Below are 23,087 nucleotides of genomic sequence, written 5' to 3' on the forward strand. Positions count from 1 at the left end.
ATTATAGGCCTAGCCATGCGTCCTTTAAGTAGATTAGGGCCACAAGGGGTATGGTTATGAACACGGGACAAACAGGGGTATCCATTTGGGGTGAAAGTCTTCATCCCTATGTGTGCTGTACAAAAAAAAACAGTTTTTAAATTGACACAACTGCCAAAAAAATGAAAATTGTAATTTTTTTCCTACTGCTTTGCTTAGATTTATTCAAAAATTGTAGGGTAAAAATACACAGTACACCCCTAGATAAATTCGTTAGGGGGTCTAGTTTTCAAAATGGGATCATTTGTGGGGGTTCTCTGTCGTTTTGGCCGCTCAAGGGCTCTACAAGTGTGCAATGGGGTCTAAATCACCTTCATGCTAAATTTCTGTTCTGAAAGCCACCGACTACTCCTTTCATTTTGCGCCCCGTTGTGCATCCAGACAAAAGATTAGGGCCACAATGGGTATGTCTCTGAACACGGGACATACAGGGGTATCCACTTTGGGGTGCAAGTCTTCATTCATGTGTGTGCTGTACCAAAAAAGCAGTTTTTAAAACGACAGAATTGCCAAAAAAACGAAAATCACAATTTTTTCCTTTTGCTTTGCTTCAATTCATTCAAAAACTGTGGGCTCAAAATGGTCAGTACACCCCTAGATAAATTCATTAAGGGGTCTAGTTTTCAAAATGGGGTCACTTGTGGAGGTTCTCTTTGATTTTGGCCGCTCAAGAGCTCTACAAAAGTGCTATGGGCCTAAAACTCCTTCAAGGAAAATCTATGTTCTTAAAGCCACCGACTACTCCTTTCGTTTTGGGCCCCATTGTGCATCCAGACATAAGATTAGGGCCACAATGGGTATGTCTCTGAACACGGGAGAAACAGGGGTATCCATTTTGGGATGAAAGGCTTCATTCATGCGTGTGCTGTACAAAAAAAGCTGTTTTTAAAATGACAGAATTGACAAAAAAATGAAAATCACAATTTTTTCCTTTTGCTTGGCTTGAATTCATTCAAAAACTGTGTGGTCAAAATGGTCAGTACACCCCTAGATTAATTCGTTAAGGGGTCTAGTTTTCAAAATGGGGTCACTTGTGGGGGTTCTCTTTGGTTTTGGCCACTCAAGAGCTCTACAAAAGTGCTATGGGGCCTAAAACGCCTTCAAGCAAAATTTATGTTCTGAAAGACACCGACTACTCCTTTCATTTTGGCTCCCGTTATGCATCCAGACATAAGATTAGGGCCACAATGGGTATGTTTCTGAACACGAGAGAAATGGGGGTATCCATTTTGGTGTGTAAATCCTCATTTTCATGGGCTCTATAGGAAAAAAAAATGTCTTTAAAATGACATATTTGCAAAAATATGAAATTTTATTTTTTGTCCCCTAAATTGAACTAATTCCTGAAAAGAACTGGTGGGGTCAAAATACTCATGACACCCCTCAGTAAATACACTAAGGGGTGTAGTTTTTAAAATGGGGTCATTTGTGGGTGTATCTATTATTCTGACACTTATGAGCCTCTGCAAACTTGGCTTGGTGCAGGAAAACAAAGTGCTCCTCAAAATGCTGAAAAGTAATGTTAAATTTGTACATCCTCTAAATGGTTAAAAAAAACACAAAAGTTTTTCAAGTGTGCATTCAGAATAAAGTAAACAGATGGAAATACATATCTTATCAAAAATTTGTACAGTATGTTTGGACATATTTGAGATATTACGGTTGAAAATGTGAAAAAATGATAATTTTTTCAAAATTTTTCCAATATTGGTACTTTTAATAAATATACACAAATTATATCGGTCTCTTTTTACAATCTAAATGAAGTACAACATGTGGCGAAAAAACAATGTCAGAATCACTTGGATATGTAAAGCCTTTACGGAGTTATGCCACGTTGAACGACGCATGTCAGATTTCCAAAATTTGGCTCCGTCACTAAGGCGCAAACAGGCTTCGTCACTAAGGGGTTAAAGCACGCCTGAAGTTGTGTGAGTGAGGGATTGCCCAGATAGTTTTGAGTAGTGCGTTCCAGAGGACTTGTGCTGCTCTAGAGAAGTCTTGGAGGCGGGAATAAGAGGTTCGAGTTAAAGGGGCGCTTAATCTGATTTCATTAGCAGAGCGGTGTCCACGGTGAGAAAAAGGCAGATTCTTGCAATGTTCTTGAGGTGCAGATGACATGTTCAGGCGAGAGATTGGATATAGGGGGTAAAGGAGAGATCGGAGATGAATAAAACCTCAAGACGGCGAGCGTGCTGTCAGGAGTTATGGTGGTGCCACAAACTGAGATGGAGATGTCAGGATGAAGTCGGTTAGCAGAGGGTGGAAACAGGAGAAGGTCATTTTTTGAGAGGTTTAGCATACAGATGGTACTGCAAGCCAAATCTCCTGATGGTTTGTCCAATAGGGGCTGTGTAGATGGAAAAGAGGAGGGGGCCGAGGACCGAGCCCTGGGGGACCCCAACAGCAAGGGGAAGGAAGAGGGGAGGTAGAGCCTGAAAAGGATACACTGAATGAGTGGTCAGATAAGTAGGAGAAGAACCAGGAACTAGTAGTGTCCCTTTGGCAGATGGAGCAAAGCATACTGCCATTCATTGAGGTACTCCAGGATGGCATGTCTTAGAAAACCTTCAAACGTTTTAGCCAAATGCTGCGGAGAGATCAAGCAGTATCAGTAGGGAGTAGTCACCCCTCTATTTAGCCTATATGTCATCACATGGTGCCAATTAAAGTCACATGATCATTAGACCAAAGCTGTCATTGCTTGTTCTAGTAACATATTTTTTTCTTTAAAAAACTAAAATAACCCTGATATATAAGTTGAGAGATTGCAATAATGCACTATGCATGAATAGCCTGCCAGTCAGTACCAGTACAGCACCACATACACTGTGCAATATGCATCTGACAACAAACTATATGGGACTAGACCGTCACACACTCAAAAATGTAAATATAAAGAATGGTACATAGTAGATGTAGGGCTATGTTTTGGAATTTGCATTGGGGACCAATTGCTACAATTTCAAATGTCTTTATTTTTACTTGTGCCTAATTTTAAATTATGCTGATACATATTAATATATTTCCAGACAGATACAAGACACTTGCATGGTGACACTCACAAAAATGGAACAAACTGCACTTCAACTTGAGCTCTGCCACTCAATTTACCATGTATGTTCCCGATTATAGATGAGGTTCGGGTTCCGGCGGCGGGCACAGAGCTGCGGGGGAGAGCGGGACGGAACGGAGGGGAGATCTCCTTCTCCCTCAACCCCCCCCCCCCCCCCGCTCCCTCCTGCTGACAGCCGCTACTCACCGCTCCCCCGCGCCGGCACCCGAACCTTCTGTCTCGAGCGGGGGAGATACTCGCTAAAGGCAATGCTCGCTCGAGCAATTGCCTTTAGCGAGTATACTCGCTCATCTCTATTCCCGATTTTAAAAATCCATGCACTGATATTATATAAATAAGAAGCAGCATATGCGCCATGAGAATTTCTTTTATGCCATTAAGCAAATTTGCATTAGTGGTGTTTAGAAAAGGCTGGCTATATCTTATAAATCTGCTGCAGACATATCTTATTGTCTGTCTCCCTAGCAACACTAGCAGGGCTAATACTTTTATTCACAAACTTCTTTTTCAACATTGATAAAATGCACTACATTAAAAGTCATGGCTTTTCTTTCTTTTTTTTTGTCTAATCTATGCATGAGTATAAATCTAATCAGCATGTAAATAAATGCAATATTATTTATAACCTTCACATGCAGCCTGCTCACAAAGGTTTACAGTCAAGTTCAGAATAAATCTACATGTATTGTGTAGGGCAATTAATTTGGAGATTGATATTTCTAGAAATATCAGTTGCCCAGCATCAGGCTACAGCTATGGCAAAAGCTATAGCTGCAAAAATCGCAGTGTAGCCCAGCAATCTCACAATCCAATAGAACTCAATTTGGTTGTGTTGCAATTCAGAAGTTGACTTGACTGCAATATGCAGATCACACAAAAAAGAGAACTGCATTGCGATCAAAATCAGCTTGTAGCCCTGAACAAAAGTTGTATTTTTTCTTTACAAGATAGGGCTTAAATGTATGAAAACTGAGGACCTACCACTGGGATCCTAACTAATCACTACAACTGGGATCTCAAGTTCCCCATTCCTCTTCACCAGTACCACAACAAGTTCACAGCAAAATTATCACACAGCACTTCACATCCACAATGCTCAGGAACAGCAAACAAAATCATTGCCATCTAGCCTCTCACTATGTGATAAACATTGCCCTTGCTAACATTTGGCCTAGTGTCTCAAAACATTACACAGCAGTGAATATACCGACAGTCCTTTACCAGCAGAGAGTGCATTCCATACCCTATCATAGTATGTTAGGCTGAAAAAAAGACATATGCCTATCTAGTTCAGCCTATTACACCTGCAATTTGTTGATACAGAAGAAGACAAAAAAAACCCAATGAAGTAGAAGCCAATTTTCCTCATTTAAGGGAGAAAAATTCCTTCCTGACTCCAAGTCTGGCAATTGGAATAATCCTTGGATCAACAACCCTTCTGAAGTAATTAGTGGCTGTAACATGTAATATTATTACACTTAAGAAAGGCATCCAGGCCCCTCTTGTACTCTTTTAGTGAGTTCACCATCACCACATCCCCAGGCAGAGAGTTCCGTAGTCTCACTGCTTACAGTAAAGAAACTACTTTCTATGTTGGTGCAAAACCCTTCTTTCCTCTAGACGTAGAGGATGCCCCCTTGTTACCGATCATGGGAGAGATCCTTATCTATACATAGTTATTAGGTTGCGCCTTAGCCATGTTTTTCTAAACTAAATTATCTCCTCATAGAAGCTGACCAGGTTAGTTTGACAGAAGTGATCTCTCACAAACCCATGCTGATATAGAGTTATGCAGCAATTTTCCTTGAGGTACTCTAGGATGGCATGTCTTAGAAAACCTTCAAATGTTTTAGCCAAAATAGAAGTAAGACTTACTGGCCTGTAGTTTCCAGGTTGACTTTTTGCTCCCTTTTTGAATATTGGCACCACTCTGGTCATGTACCTATGCAGGGGAACATTTTTATTTTTGAGGACATTGTCCCAGTCAATAAAGTTCAGGGTATCAGGGTTAGATCAGAGTATCTTTCAGCTGATTAAACCTGCACGTATTGAATTCATTAACTTGTTCATTTCAATGAATGGGAGCGTGGGTTACATGTTCTTTGCACATGCAGAAAGTACAGTAAAACACGCACTTGTGAGGGCAAATACGCAATGCCCATTTTCCTGAGAACTTCCCACCACTTTTTAACAAGGCCTCTTAATAGTTGCAGTATTCTCTAATGACAGTGACCTCTTTCAACAGGATATTGTACAGTGGCACACTGCAAATGGTTTGAAGAACATGACAAAGAATTTAAGGTATTGACTTGGACACCATATTCCTCAGATCTCATTCCCATCAAGTATCTGTGGGATTGTAACAGAGCCCAGAGCGGCACAGTGATTCGCAACTGCAGATCTTCTTAAAGCAATAGCGCTTTAATAAGACTGAGTCTGGACCCATAGACTGGTGGAACAAATCGTTTTCCCCTTTAGGGATTGTCTTCCAATAATTACAGTTCAAACAAATCTTGTAGTTACATAATAGTCTCTTATATACTGTAATGGAGGCCAATGCTGAAAACTCAATGTTCTTACTACCGTCTACTTTGACCAACAAATTTTTCAGTTTTATTCATTGTCGCATCCCTAGAGCCATAACAGTTTAATTTTTTTTGTTGACTTATGTGGGCTTGTTTTTTGTGGGACAAGTTGTATTTTTAATTACATCATTTTTGGTTACATATAAATGTATTGAATAACTTTTATTATATTTTTTAGGGGGATTGGGGAATGAAAAGAAATTCTGCCATTGGTTTTTGGATTTCATTTTTTTACCACATGTCCAAAATAAATTATGTGATTCTTCTCTGGATCAGCACAATTCAGGAGATACCAAGTTTAGACAGCTTTTTATGTTTTGCCATTTTTGTACACAAAAAAAACTTTAAAAAAGATTTGCTTTCGTGTTGCTGTATTTCAAGATCCATAGCAATTTTATTTTTCCATCTATGGAGGCTCTAGCCTTCATTTATTCATTTTTTGGGAAAATCTAACATTTTGATTGTTTTTTTTTTCTTTTTGTCTAGAGGCATGTTTAAAAAAATCTGCAATTCTGGAATGTTTTTTTATTTCCTATTGAATAACATTCACCGTGCAGTATAAATGATATGTTAAATTCATTCTGCAGGCCAGTATGATTGCACCAATACCAAATTTATATATTTTTTTGTTGCAACTTTAAAAAAAAATGTATTTTTTTGATCACTCCGTTTAAAGACCATTTTTCTTTTTTTGTTAACGGTGCTGTATAAGGTTTTTTTCTTGCAGGATGAATTGTAATCCTTAGGGCGGACACCCTCTGGCGTTTTTTTCTCCATTGTGCTGCGAGAGCAAGTGAAGATTCTCGCTTCGCAGTGTAAGAAAAAAAACGGGATGACGCCGGGATAGCGCCAGTCTTTCCAATGGGGCCAGCGGCAGCAGCGCTAGCCCCATTGAAAACATATGGAGAATACCGAGGACTTCTGCCACAGCTGTGACAGCTGTGGCAGAAGTGCAGCATGCTATCCCATTGCTTTCAATGGGATCGGCGCTGCTGCCAGTCCCATTGGAAGCAGAGGTTTTTTGGCAAACGCAAAGCAATCCAATTGCAGGAATACAGCTTATTGTGGAAAAACTTGCTTTTTATTTTCTTTTTGGTGCTTGAATGATATGTATCATTCAAGCACCAAAAAGAAAATAAAAAGCAAGTTTTTCCACAATAAGCTGTATTCCTGCAATTGGATTGCTTTGCGTTTATTCAGAGCCAGAAGTAGCCGGATGGCAACAGCTTGTGAGTATACTTGCTTGCGGAACTGAGGCTTGCAGCACATGAAGATAAGGTGGGACTTTTGTTTTTTGGCAAACCCTGCAGAATGATTTTAACCACTTATTGATGATATTCAGGGAAGGGCTTAAAATTCAAGCCCTTCCCTGAATATCATCAATAAGTGGTTAAAAATGTTTAAAAAAAAGTACTCACCTCACCGCGGTTCACATGCGTCCTTCGGCTGGCTCCCCGACACTGCTATCCAGCACTTTCAGCAGGTGGGGATTTAAAAATCCCCGCCTCCTGAAAGGGCTGTGCTGATTGGCTGAGCGCTCAGCCAATAACAGCTAGTTCTTAGCTATTGGCTGAGCGCTCAGCCAATTAAAGATAGTGCTTAGCTATTCATTCATGAATAGCTAAGATAGTGCTATTCATGAATGAATAGCTAAGCACTGTCTGTAATTAGCTGTGACAGCTGTGGGAGAGGACTCCTTCATCTCCGCGGTCCCCACGGGGATGAGGGAAACTCCTGCTACAGCTGTCACAGCTGGGGCAAAAGTCTGTGGTATTTTCCATATCTTTTCAATGGGGCTAGCGCCGGGCATTTTTACGTCAGACTAAAAAGACAGTCCTGCAACTATCTTTTGGGCTGGAATACATCAGCCGCTGCATGGGCTCCTATGGAAGCCCATGACAGCGGCTGTAGGTGGTAGGGAGTTTAGCAGCTGTAGGTGGTAGGGAGTTTAGCTGCCTCCCTCTGTCAGTGTTTTACATGCCTCGGTCTCCCTGACCATGGCATGTAAAGAGATAAACAGAGGGGATCAAAGGTTTCTCTGGTCCCCGCTGTTTCAGCAGGTGCCAGGCTATTATCCAATAGCCAGTCTCCTGTGTCAGGCTTCTAATGCAGCCACCGTTAAAAGGTGTATTGGTGGCTGTTAAGGGCTTTAATTTTCAGGAATTGGCTTTTATAGAAACTCTAAACTGCTACCACACAAAGCAATATGGTGCCAACGTCCAACATAACAGGGACTCCTATGCTGGCTTTAGTACCACAGCTACACTAACATACCCCATAGTGCACCTGGTGATTACTTCCTGACATATTACTGATAATTAGGTATTATACTACACCATAACTACAAACATATTGCAAAGATTACAGAGTACATAAAAAATGTATTTAGGATGTCTGGAAACGCATGCATAACCATTAAAGATACTATTAGCACCTTTTAGAAACGTTCCATGCAACACAAAGGTAGATTACGCATCACCTGGGGAGACTCCTCAAGCATCATTTGCATAAACAAGCAATAATATCCTCAAGTTCAAGGGCCAAAAGCCACAATGGTCTTCACTATCTAAAATGCACAGACTTGTAACATAAACTTTAACTATTCCAGTTAAAACAGATATGCATAAAATACATATAGTAGATCGCTTCAATTTATTTTCATTTTACCATTAAACAGTTTGCAATGATTTAGTTCAATGCATTAATGACTATGATCTATCTAATCATACTGCAATGAGGGCTATGATTACAATCTGACCCCTCCTGTGGTGTCATAACTGAGTAATCCCAATTTAGGATGACGTCTATAATTTCACAACCGTCATCCAACACCCATTACACCAAACACCGTACCTCCTTACACATAACAACTGGTTACGTCATTTAACAGCAATACTTGAAACCAAATACTTGCACAAATAATTTTATATCAGTCTATCACATAGCTTTTGGCCAGTTTCAAACAAGCGTTTTAATGCACATCTGTATTATAGACGTGTTACAGATGACACTACAACCTTATGTCATCAGCATTTCATCATGTCTAGTTACTTCGGTATTTGCTGTCATTGGTTTTATTTTCTACCGCTTATAAAAGCTAATAAGCCCAAAAAAGCTGTCTTCAATTTGAGATAAATGCTCTGTGCTCGCAATTCCAAACTGCGGTGCCATGAGAACCCACTAGGGGTGCATGGACACTCTAGGCCAGGGAATCTGAAGACGGGCTGCATGTTACTGTACTAGTCACAAGTAGGCCCAAATAAGTGAAGCACCAGAGCAGTAGAGGAGGCAAACAGTATGAGAAGAGCTACAGGCAAAGACCACCCGTGATACACAGTCATACTGCCTTGCCAAAGAGGAGCCTGCAGAAGAGAGAAGTTGCTGTCTTCTTGTTTCTCAGGGGGTCAAGTATAGGCACTGAGCATGATTATTGCTGAAGGGTGAGGTATAAGAGGTTTAAAGGGGTTGTCTCGCGAAATCAAGTGGGGTTATACACTTCTGTATGGCCATATTAATGCACTTTGTAATGTACATTGTGCATTAAATATGAGCCATACAGAAGTTATTAACTTACCTGCTCCGTTGCTAGCGTCCTCGTCTCCATGGTTCCGTCTAAATTTGCTGGCGGCTTGCTTTTTTAGACGCGCTTGTGCAGTCCGGTCTTCTGCTCTGAGCACGAGCCGCTTCAGTGTGCTCGCCGCTACAGCTCTTCTGCGCATGCGCAGAAGAGCTGTATCTTCTCGGGAGCGCGCTGGAGCGGCCATTCTGCTACCATCCTCTCTTAGAGGAAGGTGCAGAACCGCCCAGCCGCCCAGCAGAACCGCCCAGCCCAGCCCAGCCGCCCAGCAGAACCGCCCAGCCGCCCAGGTAAGTGATGGGTGACAGACTGGCGGGGGTGACGCGTGACGGACTGCCGCTGTGGCCCCGGAGCCTACCGCTGTGGCCCCGGAGCCTACCGCTGGGCCCCGGAGCCTACCGCTGGGCCCCAGAGCCTCCCGCTGGGGAGCCGGGGCCTACCGCTGGGGAGCCGGGGCCTACCGCTGGGGAGCCGGGGCGTAGCGCGGGGGAGCCGGAGTGTAGCGCGGGGGAGCCGGGGCTAGCGCGGGGGAGCCGGGGGCGTAGCGCGGGGAAGCCGGGGCCTAGCGCCGGTTACCTGCTGCCTGGCGGTGGGTGACTGGTCGGCCGCGTTCAATCCCGGGGTCCGGTCGGCGGCTGCTGGGCGTCTGGTTGTCAGGGAGACACAGCTGGTAGCGTCTCGGGAGCGCGCACGTCGGGCTACAGCAAGCGACGGGAAAAGAGCCGGCGGCCATCTTGGGGAAACTTGTTATAAGTTGCTGAAACGCTGGAACTGCAAGTACAAACCAGCTAGAAAAGTCATTTACAGGGGTAATTAGTAATGTATGCTTAATAAGGGGGACTGGGCAAAAAAAAAAAAAATTCACTGCTTCCAGGAGACAACCCCTTTAAGCCCTAAACATAATTACTGCTAGATGAGGTGCTGTATGAGCACGGAACATGATTACTGCTGGAGGGGGTGAGGTTTGAGTTCTTATTGTGATTACTACTGCGAGGAAGTGATAGTGAAGCTCTGGATGTTACTGCACTGTGGCAGAGAGAGACAATGAAGTTCTGCATGTGATTCTATTAGGGGCGTAACTATAGGTGATGCAGAGAATGCAGTTGCACCCGGGCCCAGAAGCGAGATCTAACCATTTAATTAGACCAACCTCAGACGACACGACTCTCTGACGTAACTATTTATCTACTAGGAAGAGAAAAAATTCTCTAATAAGATCTGTGAAGTAAGTGTAGTCTCTTTTAGAGATGAGCGAGCGTACTCGGTAAGGACAGATACTCGAGCGAGTATCGTCCTTACCAAGTACCTGCCTGCTCGCCCACAAAGATTCGGGTGCCGGCATGGGTGAGCGCTGTGTTGCGGGAGTGAGCAGGAGGGAGCAGAGGGAGAGAGAGATCTCCCTCCCGTTCTTCCCCACTCTCCCCCGCCGGCACCCGAATCTTTGCGGGTGAGCAGGCAGGTACTCGGTAAGGAGGAGACTCGCTCGAGTATCTGTCCTTACCGAGTACGCTCGCTCATCTCTAGTCTCTTTCTAACAAATATTGCATTCTTTACATGTGTAATAAGCCTTATTTGTGCATAAATTGGAATAGATTGGAAGGGAAAAGGGATGCTGAATGAATCTAAAGAAGACCACATTGTTTTATTGAAGTCGCCCAATACTAGTAAAGCACATTTTTAACATTGTGAATAGCTGGAAAACGTTGTTTAACAAAGTGAAGCTGACCAACAATAGGTGTGTAAAGGGAAACTATGGTATAGACTAAGTTATTTAGTTCACACACTAAAATTCCATGATTGTCCAAAACCTTTTCAAGTTGTTTGAAAGCAAGGGTATCGGGCACGGCAACAGATACTCCTCTTTTTTTCCAGAGTGCAGGGGCTAAAAAATGTAGGGGAACCATTTGGTTTAATCCTATAAGGCCTCATGTCCACGGGGAAAATCAGGCCCACTACGGATTCTACATGGAGAATCTGCAGCGGGTCCCTCCTGCCCCGCGGACATGAGCGCTGAAAATAGGAATTTAAAAGAATTTACTCATCCGGAGCGGGCGGGGAAAGTCTTCTCTTCCTCACGGCCGGATCTTCTTTCGTCACGCCGGCGGCACGTCGTCGGCACGTCGCCGACGTGCCGCGCGCATGCGTCGGGCACATCCGCCGAGCCGAAGCAAGAAAGATCCGGCCGTGAGGAAGAGAAGACTTTCCCCGCCCGCTCCGGATGAGTAAATTCTTTTAAATTCCTATTTTAGGTCTCCCGCGGATCCGGACGGCTTCCATAGGCTTCAATAGAAGCCCGTGGGAGCCGTCCCCGCGGGAGACCCGCACGAAAATGGAGCATGGTCCAGATTTTTTCATGCTCCATTTTTTTTTAAATCACTTTTATTGACCATCCGCGGGTATTTATCTACCCGCAGGGGGTCAATGCAACCCTATGGGGTGCGGATCCGCGGGCAGGAGAAGAGTTAAAATCTGCTGCGGATTTTAACCCCTTGAGTGGCACGCCCGGAAAAGTTCCGTGACGAGCTCCACTGCTCATAGCAACATAGCCCGGAAGATTTCCGGGCTATGTATCACTATGGGAGCTGCAGAGCACAATGCCACAAGCTGTGACATTGTGCTCTGCCTGCACAGACCCACACAGAGCAGTGCAAGGGCTTTGAAAAACCAGCAGAAGATATTGCCGACATGTAGGCAATGTCCTGCTTTGTTTACAGGTTGCCATAGAGACCATCGGCTTGTCAGAAGCAAGCCGATGGTCTCTGTGGCAGGGAGAGCTGGTTGTTAGCTGTCAGAGGACAGCTAGGTACTAGCTCTTACAGCAGAGATCAGAGAAAACCTCCGATCTCTGCTGTGTTAACCCTTTACATGCTGCAGTCTATGTGACTGCAGCATGTAAAGGGCTGTCACTGCAGCATGTAAAGGGCTGTCACCATCGGACCCCTGGAATGTGATCAGGGGTCCTGATGGGTCCCTGTGGAAGTCCCCTAAAGGGACAAAAAAAATAAAAAAAATTTAAAAAAATTAAAAAAAAAAAAAGTTAAAAAATTATTAAAAAAATAATAAAAATACTTGTCTCCCTTTACTTTGTAAAAAATCAAAAATACAATCACACATGTGGTATCCATGTGCGTCGTAATGACCCAGAGAAGGAAGTTAATACATTATTTAACCCCTTAATGACATGGCCCCTTTTTTCTTTTTTCCCCATTTCTTTTTTTCCTCCCCCCTGTTTAAAAAATCACAACTTGTCCCGCAAAAAACAAGCCCTTATATGGCCATGTCAATGGAAAAATGAAAAAGTTATGGCTCTTGAGACGCAACTGCAAAACTAGTTGAAATTCAATGATTAGACCATTTTAAAAAAACCTGCCCTGGTGGGCACGACAGGGTGGTAGGAAACCTGCCACTCAAGGGGTTAATTCTTCTTTTGCCCGTGGACATGAGCCCTAAAGGTCTTCACTCATCAGGTGGCTTTATTGTATGCACAATATATTGGATTTATCTTTTAGTGCCTCCCTCCATAGGCAAGGTCATTAAGTCCCTTTACACTTACTGAAGTGATTGTAAACACCATGGTATTAGGTAGCGTTGATCATAGGTATAACACATTAATACTCATTATTACAGGTACCTCTGAACTGTGCACTGGATATATACTTATAAGATTGATTACCAGGATTTAGAAATTCCCAACCTAGCAAAACCAGCAAATAGAACTTAAGCAAACAAGAAGACATGTGCAACTTGTATTAGGTTAACACGTCACACTATCATTTAGGGGGAATAAAGGTAAGTAGACTATACAGGCACATAATGCAAGTTTTACCCAAATTATGCATGCCAAAAGATATGGGAATCTATAGTAGGGTATAATAAGAATCTATAGTAGGGTATAATAAGAATCTATAGTAGGGTATAATAAGAATCTATAGCAGGGTATAAAAAGCATAGGGTATAATAAGCATAAATGGATTAAAGAGCAGATATATTATTAGTTTCCAATGAAGAAGGAAGAACTGTCACTCACCAGTGACTCTGACCTGTAATTCTGTTAGAAAAACAGAAAAAGGAGAGAAAAAAACAGAAAACATTATCAGACAAAAGCATACTCAGGTAGCTATTGTCTATTCCTCACCCAGACGATTTGGTATGCATAGTTAAGGGTCAGTGGGCAGTAGCCTCTAGTGTCGGAGACCTTTTTTGTCTGAATAGATGGCCCATTTCAGGTTTTATGTAATTGAATATGCTGATTTTAAAAGTCAAGACAAATAAATTCTCCGAAACCCGGAACACCTCCTTATTTACACTTGAAAAACCGGAAAATGATATTTGTATCAATAATTTTCATATTTTATATATTTATTTATGTTGTTTATTATTTATTTTATGCCCAAAATATAAGAAAGCATATTTATTTGTTATTAATTAAAACCAAAATACATGAAACATCATAACCATACTATTTGTTATTTATATTTCTGTACGTACAGTACAAAAAAACATTCCAATCTTTACAACAGTCATATACTCATAAGTCTACTCAATTTACTCATATACTATTTAGGAGAAGGATAGTTAAAGTCTTTTTTTGTATCGAAACATGGCAGTGAGTTTTTCTGTTTTTTTCCAGTCATTTAGGGAGGTGTTCCGGTTTTCTGAGAATTGTTTCGTCTTGAGTTTTGAAATCAGCATACTTGATTACATAAAACCTGAAATGTGCCTTCCATTCAGAGAAAAATGGTCTCCGACACTACAGGCTAGTGGGCAGAGTTGATGATGTTGGATATTTCCAATGGACAAGCAACTTCAAGGCTTTTGACTGGGTGTAAGTTGTAATTTTGCTGCCATCTCTAAATATAAGGATCTTCACTTGGAAATTCCTATGATAATGGATTTTATTATCTCATAACATTTTGTGGCCAGTTTAAACACATGCCTATTAGCTAGTGGTGCTGCTGATAAATCCGTCAAGAGGGATATGGCTTTGAATTTGTCCAGTAGCATAGGGTTGGTTTTGGCCGCTGCAATGATCTTTTATGCAAGTAAGCATGTCTCTGGGTATATGCACCCCCAAGTTTTTAGGTTTGGGAATACAATAATCGCTGTCTATGAAGAGTTCATTTGCTGGGATATTAGGTAGAAGGATAATTAAAAAATCAACCAAAAATTCCTGAGGTTTGCCAGGTTTTATCGCCTCAGGAATTCAGCCAAAGCAAATATTGTTCCAATGGGAACAGTCCTCAAAATCAGTCATTTTAGCATGTAGTGCAGCTATCTCTTCTTTATCATTAGGGCGCCTACCCACTGGCGTTGCCGTTTTCCGCACGTGAAAAACGCAGAGTTTTCCGTGGCGTTTTTCGCTGCGTTTTTCGTGGCTTTTCCATTTACAATCATGGGTGCATTAAGAGAAAAATAAGGACACATATGCAACTGACAGTTCCTATGTTAAAAATTGCAACGGACCGGAAAAAAAACCCCCAATGGACAAGAACACATTCTATACTAATTGCTCTTCAGAAAAAACGCAAAACGCAATTTAGCATCGCAGGAAAAAAAATCGCCAGTGGGTAGGCGCCCTTAGTGGTATCAACTAGAATATTGTGAGCTTCAGCAAATTCAGACATTTTTCTCTCAAGATTTGCCATGCGGTTCTTTATATCCTCAATGTATTTTTGCAGGTTCTGCATTACACTTTCAATATCAGATTTTAATGAAGCTCTGAGATCACTTAAAAGTCTCTGCAATAAATGTGCTGTAAGAGGCTTGTCAATAGTAAGTGCAAAGCCAACTCTTTCAGGGTCAGGAGAGTCAGTGCCATATGCCATGTGCTGACAGTGTATGTATGTCTGCTGCACCATACCTGAAGAGGATTGGAAGTGTTCAGGGGAGGAATCTCCTAAAGATGGAGTCTGGCTGCCATATGGAGGAGAAGGAGAGTGATCACCTTTCAGGACAGGAGCTATATCTATGTCTGGCTGTGCTGGAGATAGAGAACATGCTGGATGGTGATGGTGATGGGTGCATGATGGCAGGGGAGGAGTGAAAAGAAGTACCCACTTCCCAACCCTGCTAACAGGCGCATATTACTAAAAACATTCAGTGAGTTTAGTGCTGCAGACTTTCTTCCTGGATTTGGTCATCCTCAGGGGTTTGGGTGAGTATTTTGCTGTACATGGATGTGAAATAGCCACTGGTGAGCTGCTAGAAATAGCATGAAGCAGAGGAGTAGGCAGACGCTGCGATTTACTCCATCCATGGCTGGCAACACCCCAACACAAATATCTTCTGTTTTAAGAAGGCAATGCTATTTTTTACATTATTGTGCATGAATTTGAGCATGATTGCTCTTAATTTAGAAAGACTGTAGGTTTTCAAGTGATACAAAGCTCTGCGTAATATGCATATACTATATAAATAAAGGGGATTATTGTTATTATTAGGTCCTAGTTCAGACTTTCAAATAGTTTCTCTCTACATAACCCAACTATCCCATTGTAACTTCCATTACAAATGACCTCCTTAGAAAGAATTCATAGGGCCCCATAGCAAAATGAGATGTGCCCCCACCAACTAGTGACAGGAAACTGAAGCAGCAGCATAAGTGGCAGTAATTAATGCCATGGATAATATTGCCATATATCAGAGAACCCACATAGTACTGTTAGATATAAGAAACCACTAGAGATGAGCGAGCACCAAAATGCTCGGGTGCTCGTTACTCGGGACGAAATTTTCGCGATGCTCGAGGGTTCGTTTCGAGTAATGAACCCTATTGAAGTCAATGGGCGACCCAAGCATTTTTGTATATCGCCGATGCTCGCTAAGGTTTCCATTTGTGAAAATCTGGGCAATTCAAGAAAGGGATGGGAATGACACAGCAACGGATAGGGCAGGCGAGGGGCTACATGTTGGGCTGCATCTCAAGTTCCCAGGTCCCACTATTAAGCCACAATAGCGGCAAGAGTGCCCCCCCCCCCTTTCAACAATTTTTACTTCTGAAAAGCCCTCATTAGCAATGCATACCTTAGCTAAGCACCACACTACCTCCAACAAATCACAATCACTGCCTGCATGACACTCCGCTGCCACTTCTCCTGGGTTACATGCTGCCCCCCCCCCTGCACGACCCAGTGTCAACAGCGCACACCAAATTGTCCCTGCGCAGCCTTCAGCTGCCCTCATGCCACACCACCCTCATGTCTATTTATAAGTGCGTCTGCCATGAGGAGGAACCGCAGGCACACACTGCAGAGGGTTGGCATGGCTAGGCAGCGACCCTCTTTAAAAGTGGCGGGGCGATAGCCCACAATGCTGTACAGAAGCAATGAGAAATCCAATCCTGTGCCACCTCCATCTGGAGCTGCACACGTGGGCATAGCAATGGGGAAACTATGTGCCACACACTATTCATTCTGTCAAGGTGTGTGCATGCCCCAGTCAGACCGCGTTTTTTTATAAATAGTCACAGGCAGGTACAACTCCGCAATGGGAATTCCGTGTGCACCCACAGCATGGGTGGCTCCCTGGAACCCACCGGCTGTACATAAATGTATCCCATTGTAGTGCCCTGGACAGCAGATCTAACGTCAGATTAAATGCAGGTGGGCTTCGGCCAACACTGCATGCCCCAACCTGACTGGGGTTTTTAATTCATAGACACAGGCAGGTACAACTCCCTATTGTGAAGTCCCTGTGGACCGACAGCATGGGTGGGTGCCAGGAAGCCACCGGCGGTACAAAAATATATCCCATTGCATTGCCCATCACAGCTGAGGTAATGTCATGTTTAATGCAGGTGGGCTTCGGCCCACACTGCATGCCCCAGTCAGACTGGGGTTCTTTAGAAGTGGACACATGCAGTTACAACTCCGTGTGGACCGACAGCATGGGTGGCTCCCTGGAACCCACCGGCGGTTCATAAATATATCCCATTGCATTGCCCATCACAGCTGAGGTAATGTCACGTTTAATGCAGGTGGGCTTCGGCCCACACTGCATGCTCTAGTCAGGCTCGAATTTTTTATAAGTATACACAGGCACGTACATCTCCCTAATGGGAAGTCCATGTGGACCGACAGCATGGGTGGGTCCCAGGAAGCCACCGGCGGTACATAAATATATCCCATTGCAGTGCCCAGCACAGCTGATGTAACGTCAGCTTTAATACAGGTGGGCAAAAAATTAATTGGATTACACTGTAGGCGAGGGCCCCAAAAAATTGGTGTACCAACAGTACTAATGTACCTCAGAAAAATTGCCCATGCCCAACCAAGAGGGCAGGTGAAACCCATTAATCGCTTTGGTTAATGTGGCTTAATTTGTAACTAGGCCTGGAGGCAGCCCAGTTAAAAAAAAAATTGGTTCAGGTGCAAGTTTCAAAGCTTTAATGTGCATTGAAACGTATAAAAATTGTTTACAAAAATTATATGACTGAGCCTTGTGGGCCTAAGAAAAATTGCCCGTTCGACGTGATTACGTGAGGTTTCAGGAGGAGAAGCAGGAGGAGGAGGATGGATAGCATACACAGATTGATGAAGCTAAAAGGTCCCCGGTTTTGATGGTGATAGAGAACGATGCTTCCATCCGCGGGTGCAGCCTACGTATTGTTTAGGTATCGCTGCTGTCCGCTGGTGGAGAAGAGAACTCTGGGGAAATCCAGGCTTTGTTCATCTTGATGAGTGTAAGCCTGTCGGCACTGTCGGTTGACAGGCGGGTACGCTTATCCGTGATGATTCCCCCAGCCGCACTAAACACCCTCTATGACAAGACGCTAGCCGCAGGACAAGCAAGCACCTCCAGGGCATACAGCGCGAGTTCAGGCCACGTGTCCAGCTTCAACACCCAGTAGTTGTAGGGGGCAGAGGCTTCACGGAGGATGGTCGTGCGATCGGCTACGTACTCCCTCACCATCCTTTTACAGTGCTCCCGCCGACTCAGCCTTGACTGGGGAGCGGTGACACAGTCTTGCTGGGGAGCCATAAAGCTGTCAAGGGCCTTAGAGAGTGTTGCCCTGCCTGTGCTGTACATGCTGCCTGATCTCCGCGCCTCCCCTGCTACCTGGCCCTCGTAACTGCGCCTTCGGCCACTAGCGCTGTCGGATGAGAATTTTACCATCAGTTTGTCCGCCAGGGTCCTGTGGCATAGCATCACTCTCGAACCCCTTTCCTCTTCGGGTATGAGAGTGGAAAGGTTCTCCTTATACCGTGGGTCGAGCAGTGTGCACACCCAGTAATCCGTAGTGCCCAGAATGCGTGTAACGCGAGGGTCACGAGAAAGGCATCCTAACATGAAGTCAGCCATGTGTGCCAGGGTACCTGTACACAACACATGGCTGTCCTCACTAGGAAGATCATTTTCAGGATCCTCCTCCTCCTCCTCCTCAGGCCATATACGCTGTAAGGATGACAGGCAAGCAGCATGGGTACCCTCAGCAGTGGGCCAAGCTGTCTCTTCCCCCTCCTCCTCATGCTCCTCCACCTCCTCCTCCTCAACGCGCTGAGATATAGACATGAGGGTGCTCTGACTATCCAGCGACATACTGTCTTCCCCCGCCTCCGTTTCCGAGTGCAAAGCGTCTGCCTTTATGCTTTGCAGGGAACTTCTCAAGAGGCATAGCAGAGGAATGGTGATGCTAATGATTGCAGCATCACCGCTCACCATCTGGGTAGACTCCTCAAAGTTTCCAAGGACCTGGCAGATGTCTGCCAACCAGGCCCACTCTTCTGTAAAGAATTGAGGAGGCTGACTCCCACTGCGCCGCCCATGTTGGAGTTGGTATTCCACTATAGCTCTACGCTGCTCATAGAGCCTGGCCAACACGTGGAGCGTAGAGTTCCACCGTGTGGGCACGTCGCACAGCAGTCGGTGCACTGGCAGATTAAACCGGTGTTGCAGGGTCCGCATGGTGGCAGCGTCCGTGTGGGACTTGCGGAAATGTGTGCAGAGCCGGCGCACCTTTCCGAGCAGGTCTAACAAGCGTGGGTAGCTTTTCAGAAAGCGCTGAACAACCAAATTACCAAATTACGTGCGTGAGGCTGCCGAGCTGCAGAGCCGCCACCAGGTTACGGCCGTTGTCACACACGACCATGCCCGGTTGGAGGCTCAGCGGCGCAAGACAGCGGACGCTCTGCTCTGTCAGACCCTGCAGCAGTTCGTGGGCCATGTGCCTCTTATCTCCTAAGCTGAGTAGTTTCAGCACGGCCTGCTGACGCTTGCCCACCGCTGTGCTGCCGTGCCGCGCGACACCAACTGCTGGCGACGTGCTGCTGCTGACACATCTTGATTGCGAGACAGAGGTTGCGTAGGAGGAGGAGGAGGAGAAGGGTGGTTTATTGGAGGAAGCATACACCGCCGCAGATACCACCACTGAGCTGGGGCCCGCAATTCTGGGGGTGGGTAGGACGTGAGCGGTCCCAGTCTCTGACTCTGTCCCAGCCTCCACTAAATTCACCCAATGTGCCGTCAGGGAGATATAGTGGCCCTGCCTGCCTGTGCTTGTCCACATGTCCGTTGTTAAGTGGACCTTGGCAGTAACCGCGTTGGTGAGGGCGCGTACAATGTTGCGGGAGACGTGGTCGTGCAGGGCTGGGGCGGCCCATCGGGAAAAGTAGTGGCGACTGGGAACTGAGTAGCGCGGGGCCGCCGCCGCCATCATACCTTTGAAAGCCTCCGTTTCCACAACCCTATACGGCAGCATCTCCAGGCTGATAAATTTGGCTATGCGCACGTTTAACGCTTGAGCGTGCGTGTGCGTGGCGGCGTACTTGCGCTTGCGCTCCAACACTTGCGCTAGCGACGGCTGGACGGTGCGCTGAGAGACATTGGTGGATGGGGCCGAGGACAGCGGAGGTGAGGGTGTGGGTGCAGGCCAGGAGACGGTAGTGCCTGTGTCCTGAGAGGGGGGTTGGATCTCAGTGGCAGGTTGGGGCACAGGGGGAGAGGCAGCGGTGCAAACCGGAGGCGGTGAACGGCCTTCGTCCCACCTTGTGGGGTGCTTGGCCATCATATGTCTGCGCATGCTGGTGGTGGTGAGGCTGGTGGTGGTGGCTCCCCGGCTGATCTTGGCGCGACAAAGGTTGCACACCACTGTTCGTCGGTCGTCTGCACTCTCAGTGAAAAACTGCCAGACCTTTGAGCACCTCGGCCTCTGCAGGGTGGCATGGCGCGAGGGGGCGCTTTGGGAAACAGTTGGTGGATTATTCGGTCTGGCCCTGCCTCTACCCCTGGCCACCGCACTGCCTCTTCCAACCTGCCCTGCTGCTGCACTTGCGTCCCCCTCTGAAGACCTGTCCTCAGTAGGCGTAGCAAACCAGGTGGGGTCAGTCACCTCATCGTCCTGCTGCTCTTCCTCCGAATCCTCTGTGCGCTCCTCCCTCGGTCTTACTCCAATTACTACTACCTGAGTGATAGACAACTGTGTCTCATCGTCATCGTCCTCCTCACCCACTGAAAGGACCCCGGGAACTTTCCAAAGGTTGGGCATTGGTCACGACAAACTCCTCCAGTGGGAGAGGATTCGGAACCATTGCTGCCCATTCTGGGCAGGGGCCCGAGAACAGTTCCTGGGAGTCTGCCTGCTCCTCAGAATGTGTCATTGTAATGGAGTGAGGAGGCTGGGAGGAAGGAGGAGCAGCAGCCAGAGGATTCAGAGTTGCAGCAGTGGACGGCGCAGAATTCTGGGTGGTCGATAGATTGCTGGATGCACTTTCTGCCATCCACGACAGGACCTGCTCACACTGCTCATTTTCTAATAAAGGTCTACCGCGTGGACCCATTAATTGTGAGATGAATGTGGGGACGCCAGAAACGTGCCTCTCTCCTAATCCCGCAGCAGTCGGCTGCGATACACCTGGATCAGGAGCTCGGCCTGTGCCCACACCCTGACTTTGGCCTCCGCGTCCTCGCCCGCGTCCACGTCCTCTAGGCCTACCCCTACCCCTCAGCATGCTGTACTACCAGTAGTGCAGAAACAGAACACTGTAATTAAATGTGCCGCTTATTGGCCTGTGGTTGGAGGCTGACTTCGCTTACGGAACGCACAGCAGAGGCAGGAAAGAATTTTGCGCAAGTCTGGATATGTCTTTCACTGTCCCTGCCTCACCAGCACTACTGGCCGTGGACTATGTAAAACTACTGCAGACTGTTTCACTCTGGACAGGATGACAGCGGTGATGTAAGAGGCAACGCAGAGCCAGGAAATAATTTTGCGCAAGCCTGCTGTAACACTTAGCTGGCTGCGTATGAATTAGGACAACTACCCCCAGCAGAGATGCAGTACAGTCAGGACGGTCACAGGCAGCCCAAATAGATTTTTTTTCCCAAATTTTTTTGGAAAAGCCCACTGCCTATATAGACTGGATATGTCTTTCACTGTCCCTGCCTCACCAGCACTACTGGCCGTGGACTATGTAAAATTACTGCAGACTGTTTCACTCTGGACAGGATGACAGCGGTGATGTAAGAGGCAACGCAGGAAAGAATTTTGCGCAAGCCTGCTGTAACACTTAGCTGGCTGCGTATGAATTAGGACAACTACCCCCAGCAGAGACGCAGTACAGTCAGGACGGTCACAGGCAGCCCAAATAGATTTTTTTTCCCACATTTTTTTGGAAAAGCCCACTGCCTATATAGACTGGATATGTCTTTCACTGTCCCTGCCTCACCAGCACTACTGGCCGTGGACTATGTAAAATTACTGCAGACTGTTTCACTCTGGACAGGATGACAGCGGTGATGTAAGAGGCAACGCAGAGCCAGGAAATAATTTTGCGCAAGCCTGCTGTAACACTTAGCTGGCTGCGTATGAATTAGGACAACTACCCCCAGCAGAGATGCAGTACAGTCAGGACGGTCACAGGCAGCCCAAATAGATTTTTTTTCCCAAATTTTTTTGGAAAAGCCCACTGCCTATATAGACTGGATATGTCTTTCACTGTCCCTGCCTCACCAGCACTACTGGCCGTGGACTATGTAAAATTACTGCAGACTGTTTCACTCTGGACAGGATGACAGCGGTGATGTAAGAGGCAACGCAGAGCCAGGAAATAATTTTGCGCAAGCCTGCTGTAACACTTAGCTGGCTGCGTATGAATTAGGACAACTACCCCCAGCAGAGACGCAGTACAGTCAGGACGGTCACAGGCAGCCCAAATAGATTTTTTTTCCCACATTTTTTTGGAAAAGCCCACTGCCTATATAGACTGGATATATCTTTCACTGTCCCTGCCTCACCAGCACTACTGGCCGTGGACTATGTAAAATTACTGCAGACTGTTTCACTCTGGACAGGATGACAGCGGTGATGTAAGAGGCAACGCAGAGGCAGGAAAGAATTTTGCGCAAGCCTGCTGTAACACTTAGCTGGCTGCGTATGAATTAGGACAAGTACCCGCAGCAGAGACGCAGTACAGTCAGGACGGTCACAGGCAGCCCAAATAGATTTTTTTTCTCAAATTTTTTTGGAAAAGCCCACTGCCTATATAGACTGGATATGTCTTTCACTGTCCCTGCCTCACCAGCACTACTGGCTGTGGACTATGTAAAATTACTGCAGGACGCAATATATGCAATGCTCTGCACGGCCGATATACAAAAAAAAAAATGTGCAACACTGCAAAAGGCAGCCTCAACAGTACTGCACACGGTCAGATGGGGCCCTAAGAAGGACCGTTGGGGTTCTTGAAGCCTAAAATCAATCCTAACACTCTCCCTATAGCAGCTCCGGCATCAGCAGCACTTTCCCTGATCTCTGTCAGAATGCATCTGTGGCGAGCCGCGGGAGGGGCTGATTTATATACTCGGGTGACACCTG

The sequence above is a fragment of the Eleutherodactylus coqui genome, chromosome 2 (assembly GCF_035609145.1).
Source record: "Eleutherodactylus coqui strain aEleCoq1 chromosome 2, aEleCoq1.hap1, whole genome shotgun sequence".
Classification (NCBI taxonomy): Eukaryota; Metazoa; Chordata; class Amphibia; order Anura; family Eleutherodactylidae; genus Eleutherodactylus; species Eleutherodactylus coqui.